This window comes from Quercus robur, chromosome 5 (genome assembly GCF_932294415.1).
Source record: "Quercus robur chromosome 5, dhQueRobu3.1, whole genome shotgun sequence".
Taxonomy (NCBI): domain Eukaryota; kingdom Viridiplantae; phylum Streptophyta; class Magnoliopsida; order Fagales; family Fagaceae; genus Quercus; species Quercus robur.
The window spans coordinates 53,449,481-53,456,452 of record NC_065538.1 but is presented as its reverse complement, the minus strand read 5'-3'; the positions used below and the strand labels follow the sequence as shown (position 1 = coordinate 53,456,452).

The window sequence follows — 6,972 nt, the reverse complement described above, 5'->3', positions numbered from 1 at the left end:
AGATTACAGATACATAACATAGCTTGGCTTTTGGCCGATGTCCATGGGTTTATGTGCAAGGTCACTACGTATTATTAGCATTTATCTCTATCACAACCCCTAATCACCGAATAAACTTATAAACCTAAAACTAGAATCTTCTCCATCCGCTATATCCTTTTATGTAAACCTAAAAGGTCCCTTATATAACCAGGATGTTACAACAGAAAGTAGAGTATGACCTTTTAATATCGTAATGCTATGATAGTTAGTGCTGGCTGCTTCCTGCTATAGTAGTGGATAGCTTGACTTTTTTGGTAGTCTAGGTTGTTAAGCCTATTGTGTTCACATTGTACAATTCTTTGTTTTTACTAATATAAATTCTTATTTTGATTCATCCAAAAATATATATATCTTTATGCTTTAGGTGCTTAACTAATGATATTGTCTTGTTTGCTAAGTAGGTTTTTGACAAACAACGTGCTCACTGGGAGTATTCTAGAGTGGATCAAGAATAGTGCCCAGTATGGGTTTTCCTCCTTAATTCTTCATGAATTTTTCATAGTGTGGAGAACATAGTTTTTAAATTTTTTTTAACATGATGTTATATACGTTACCCTGGACATTGATTTTGAGCTGGCTAGAGAAGCACGGAGGAAAGAGCTTGAATTGACGCTGGACTAAAATTGACAAACCGGTTGTGTTGTTTTAGGAATAATGTAATATGGAAGATAGCTTAGAATACTGATTCAGACTGCATGTTTCATGCATTCAATCATACCACTAGCGAAGAAAGACTTGAATGATGGCATTGAATGACAGTAAATTAATTAAATTCTAAAAAGGCCATGTTTTCAATGTTGTTGTTTCCAGAATGTTGAAATGATTTCTTTTAACAATTCTCTGTCCATAATAAATTGTTTCTAGTATAAAAATTTGATCAAAATGCTCTTAAAAATTACCTTTTGTACTTGTTCAAATTTATGTTGAGCTATAATAATTATGCTTTACTTACAGAAATATTGATATTTCTTACAATAATTTTTCAATGAGTTTTGCTCCTGCTCCAGCATCACTTTGCCGAGATGAGCTGTAAGTATCCGCCTTCATGAGTGTAATACACTTGCTATCTTTAGAACCTTTCCAGTTTTCCAAAACTAAGTGGTTTTTTTTTTTTTTTTTTTTTTTTTTATTTTCTAATGCATCAGAAATTTGTTCAAAAGCTCTTCTGGTATAGACAACTTGTAAGCTTCAAACTTATGAAATTTTAAGGATAAATTTTTTTTTTTTTTTTTTTTTCATTTATCACTTTGATTTTGGATAACTGACACAATTTATCTACTGCACTAATTAAGAGAACTTCTTGAGTGCTTGGTTGACTCTCCATGTTCACAAGGTAATTATATATATATATATATATATATTCATATCAAATTATGAGGTATATGCTCCAGTTATCTTGTTGGGGCCTCCTCTTTTGGTACTTTATTTCTAAAATGTAAAAAAAAAAAAAAAAAAAAAAAAGAAGAACTTGGTTAGATAATCCATCTTGCACAAGACAGCAACAAAAATGAATTCACAAGATGATGGAAATTTTATTTTTGTTCTATTGTGTTTGCCTGTATTTGATTGTCATTAATGTGGTGCTGCTTCTATGTAGATTGGTATTCATTGCATATAAATTGTGGTGGGAAAGAAACCACTTTTGGACGCATAAAATATGAAGGGGATGAAGACACAGCTGGTCTGGTGACATATTTTCATATGAAACCTAATTGGGGGATTCAGTAACAATAGTCATTTTTGGGATATTGACATTACCCCAAATGACTATTTAGCAAATAATGTATCCATACTTACAATGGAAAATTCCCAACTATACACAAGTGCATGACTATCTCCTCTTTCAATCACATATTATGCCCGCTGCCTAGTGAATGGAAATTATACCGTGAAACTTCACTTTGCAGAGATAGTATTCAGAAGCACTATATCTTCTTACAGTCTTGGGAGGCGGATATTTTATGTGTATATCTAGGTAATCCGTCACATTTATTTTTCTCTATAGGTTATAGTAGAGGATTTGATTGATAATTTGCTATAGGAAAAACTGGCATTGAAAGATTTTAATATTGAAAATGAAGCACAAGGGCTTGATAAAGCAGTTATTAAAAATTTTACAGCTGTTGTTACAAATAAAGTTTTGATGATTCGGTTTCATTGGGCCGGGAAAGGGACAATAGCTGCCCCAAAGAAGGGGATCTATGGTCCGCTTGTGTCAGCTATCTTTGTGGAATTTGATAAATGTATCGGGGTTTGATAATCTTATTGTTGTCCAGCTTCTTTCATGCTTGGATTTGATTGACATACAATGTAATCGTAGCAATTTGGTGGAAGCGGAGCCACATAATTATCTACAGTTAAAATTTGAAAAGAAAGACTAAAAACAAGCTTATAGTGCATTTAGATGGAAATCATCCAAACATTTTATCATCTTCTTTTTACTGCCATTCCCCACTAGTTTGTCTTTCAGCCATATATTGCAATCTTGCCTTTTATTTTCTGTATTGTGCTACATATATTTCAGAATGCAAAATTTTAATCATTGTTCTTAGCTATGTTTCTTTTTCTGTAGATCGTAGTCCCCCTATTGATCGCAAGATTGTGGTTGGAGCTCTACTTTCGGTGCTACTCCTCATTTTTATGATTTTAGGCATTCTTTGGTGGAAGGGTTGTATGGGAGGGAGGATATCAAGGGAAAAAGATAATCAATTGTGAAATCTTGATATATAAATTATGAATGACAATATTCATTTTCTCCAACTATGGTGGGAAGTTGGAACAATGTGAAGAAAAATTTTCCAAGGGCCCATAAACGGTTGCAGTTCAATATTTTATTCTATTTTTCTATCTACTTCCATAGATGAATCAGCATTCAGAAGTACACCATGCAAAGCAACTGAATGACTGCTGGATTATGAGCACATGACTTATCTTGGGATGATGCATGATGATTGGAGTGATTTAGTTCTAATAATGGTGATAATTGAGCTTATGTAACCATGCAAAAAACTCATATCACTGCTATTTTGTAAAATCTGCATAAAATGGATGACTTATGCTAACTGTAGTTGAGTGAATGTCTAATTATTTGCAAAATATCTTGGATATTTATTTAGTTTTTCACTCCTAATATACTTTTTGTGCAAAAGTATGAAAAGAAACAAAAGACAAGATGTTGTGACAACTTGGGTTTGAGTTCCATTTCATATATTTGAACCCTCTCTCTCTCTCTCTCTCTCTCTCTCTCTCTCTCTCTCTCTCTCTCTCTCTCTCTCTCTCTCTCTCTCTCTCTCTCTCCTCTCTCTCTCTCTCTCTCTCTCTCTCTCTCTCTCTCTCTCTCTCTCTCTCTCTCTCTCTCTCTCTCTCTCTCTCAAAGCTTCTGTGTGATCAACTGCTTAGTGCCTTCTAATGGCTTTTGCTTGTCTTCTCATTCTTTAAGAAGATACCTAACTACTCAAGAGGCATGCATCTATTTGGTTAAAAATTTGTCTTGTTATACTATAAGATGCAACCTAACGTCTACCTTGATGCCTTTGACAAAGTTAAAAGGGTTAGACCTATAAACTGGTTTTTTACATATAGACAAATAAAAGCTGCCACTAATAACTTCAATGCTACAAATAAGATTGGGGAAGGTGGTTTTGGATTAGTTTACAAGGTATCTAACAACTATTTATCTATTATAGAGTGTGTGTGTGTGTCATCTTTTGCCTTTTATTCTTCTCCTGATCCTTGAGATTTGTAGACATATATTATGAAATATATACCTGAAAATATATATTTCTCAATTCCTAATGCAGGGTATACTATTAGATGGTACTACAATTGCAGTTAAGTAACTTTCTTCAAAATCAAAGCAAGGAAGTTATGAATTTGTATGATATAGGCATAGTATCTGGTTTACAACATCCGAATCTTGTTAGATTGTTTGGATGTTGTATTGAAAGGGAACAATTATTGTTGGTATATGAGTATATGGAAAACAATAGCCTTGCATGTGCCTTGTTTGGTAAGCTAATGTTTATTACCTACAATGCATTTTATGTTCATAATAGAAGAATGAGGAGAAAATGCTTTTGATGAATTTTATTGATTGGGTTCTAAACATCAATTTTAGGTCCTACAAGTGGCCGATTAATATTGGATTGGCTTGCAACGCAAAAAATATGTGTTGGCATAGCAAGAGGTCTAGCTTTTTTACATGAGGAATCAATACTAAAATTTGTTCATAGAGACATCAAATCTACTAATATATTACTTGATGGTGACCTTAACCCTAAGATCTCTGACTTTGGTTTGGCCAAGCTTTATGAAGAGGAGAATACCCACATCAGCACCGGAATTGCTGGAACCATGTGAGCTACCTTCCTTTTTGTTGCTTTCTATTTACTATCTTTTGAGTTTTTTTTCCTATTCTTTTTTGTTTCATCACCCCTGCAAATCTTGATTATGAGTTCATATGAATAGATATTGATCTTATGGTCTCTAGTGCTGTGTTGCTGCACAAAATATGGTAGTAATTATTTCAATGAAGTCTTTGCACATAGACAAGTTTGTAAAGTACTATGAGATAAGTATTGGCCAAAGTACATTTGACACTCTAATTTGTATGTGTTTGGTATCTACATGTGATTCATAACCATGCTCATAGAAACTCTTTGTAGCATGGTTTCACATTGATCAAATAGGGTTCATGCTTTTTTATCTATAAGACAAAGTGACACCCTTTAATATATAGTGTTGAATATTTTTTTTTACCACATTACTCACGTAATATAAATTCATGTCAAGTTTCTTGTAGAAGGAAAAACCATTTTACAACATTCCTTTTTTTTTTTTTACATGCTGACCCAGTTACAACATTTCTTAAGTAAGCTCAAATCTTAACGACGTACATTTCTTTTGGGGAATCTTCCCAATTATCAAAGAACAACCTATATCAACATAATAAATGACTGGGAAATGTCTTGATTTTTTTTTAAAATTTAAAAATTAGACTATTTATTGTATACTCTTTTCTAGAAATCATTTTCCAAAATGGGGAGGAAAGCTCCCTATCAACCATCTCTCCCAAACCTCACAAAAGTGGGAACCTTGTGCACCAAATACAACCTTTCTATTGCATACTCGGATATAAGATCTTTGTTGTTTGCTCAATTGCATGGCACCTGGTCCATGTAACTCAAGCACTTTGATCTAATTTACCAAGTTTAGAAAATATAATTGTTCTATTTTAATTTACTTGTTACTGTTGCTTTTACTTTCTTGTCATAATTTGTAGTACAATGAAGTTAAACTCAATTATGGTGGCTTTGTTAATTGCATGATTGCATGCATAACCATAAATTGGATAAATTGGTGCTTGGAAACTTGACAAATATTGCACTTGTTGATTTAGAAGTTCATACGATCATATTAGCAAACCAATTATCATATATTAACTTAACATATGTTTTGCAGATGCTATATGGCACCAGAATATGCATTATGGAGGTTTTTAACCTATAAAGCAGATGTTTACAGTTTTGGAGTTGTTGCATTGGAAATTATTTCTTGGAAGAACAACATGAAATATAGATCTAATGATAACTATGTTTGTCTTCTAGATTGGGTATGTTACATCATTCTCATATTCTTTTGAAACTTGTGGCTAAAGCACATTATTGAACCTAGGTAAAGTTTGCTTTTTTTGTAACTTCTCCATTTGACTAGGTCAACCTACTTTATGTCACCCTAGGCTCAAGCCTCATGAAAACATATTTCAGTTGAAAATTGTTTGACTATGGGAGGCAAGAGTTTGGCCAAATAAGTAGCATATTTTTGCTTGCATGTTCAATGTTCATGTTGCATAACTAACATGTCTTCATTGAAATTAAAGTGATATGCGGATGATATCTTAATGTCTTGTTAAAATGATTTTCACCACTAGAAAAGAATTGCAATTGGTAAATATGTGGAAAGGATGAAACTACAGAAAATGTTGTTAATGAATTGCTTTATCAATATTTCAATTTTTTTTCTTAAAAGCTATTTTGTTATTATTATTTTTTTTTCATCATTTAAATTGGTAGCCCACTGAGGGGAGTTAAAATTTTTCTTCTTCTTTTTGGTTCTCATTCACTTCCAAAACTCTTATTTTTTTCACTTCAGACCATTGTTTTACAACAAAAAGGGAAATTGATGGAGCTGGTGGATCCAAAATTGGGGTCTGAGTGCAGTAAAGAAGAGGCAATTATAATGATTAAAGTAGCTTTATTATGCATTAATCCATCATCGGCACTTAGGCCCACCATGACTGCTGTAGTGAGCATGCTTGAAGGACGAACACTTGTTCAAGAATTGACCATGGAAGCAAGTATTATGCTAATGATGTGAGGTTTGAATCCTTTTGAGGCCAGTGTCAGACCCTATGAGCTAGCTCAGGTGATAGTCAGAGCCTCCTTCAGTCATCAAATGCAACATGGATTGGCTCTTCTTCTACATCTACCCATGATCTCTATTCAATTAATCTCGACTCTCAGTAATATGAGGTGAATGCTACTTATCTCCAGTTATGGTTAATGATAAAATTTAAAAGAATGAGCAGTGTGATTTTAATTCCATCATGACAACTTTGCTTTGGGATTTGGTTGATTGTGAGATATGGCTATGCCAAGGGCGCACTCAATTATTTAGAAGCCCATGGACGGGGTAGTCTACAACTGTTCATGAAAAAAAAAAAAAAGTCTAGAGCTTCTAAAAAGTCTCCCTATTTTGTTACTTCCTTCCCTTTAATGCGTTACTAGATTTATGTTTCAAATATCTCCTGATTTTGTGTATGTTTCATTTCCTTGGATCATAAGAATGAGAATAGCCATTCGTTTTGTATCTGTTAGATTTCTTAGGATCCTCCATTAACACTTAATTAATGTGATATACAAATTGTATCAC

The 6,972-nt window shown here is 33.2% G+C and overlaps 1 pseudogene; it reads left to right on the top strand.

The window, feature by feature from the left end:
* Window positions 1-1,525: 1,525 nt before the first annotated feature.
* On the top strand, window positions 1,526-6,645 carry LOC126726329 (probable leucine-rich repeat receptor-like serine/threonine-protein kinase At3g14840; annotated as a pseudogene).
* The last annotated feature ends 327 nt before the right edge of the window (window positions 6,646-6,972 follow it).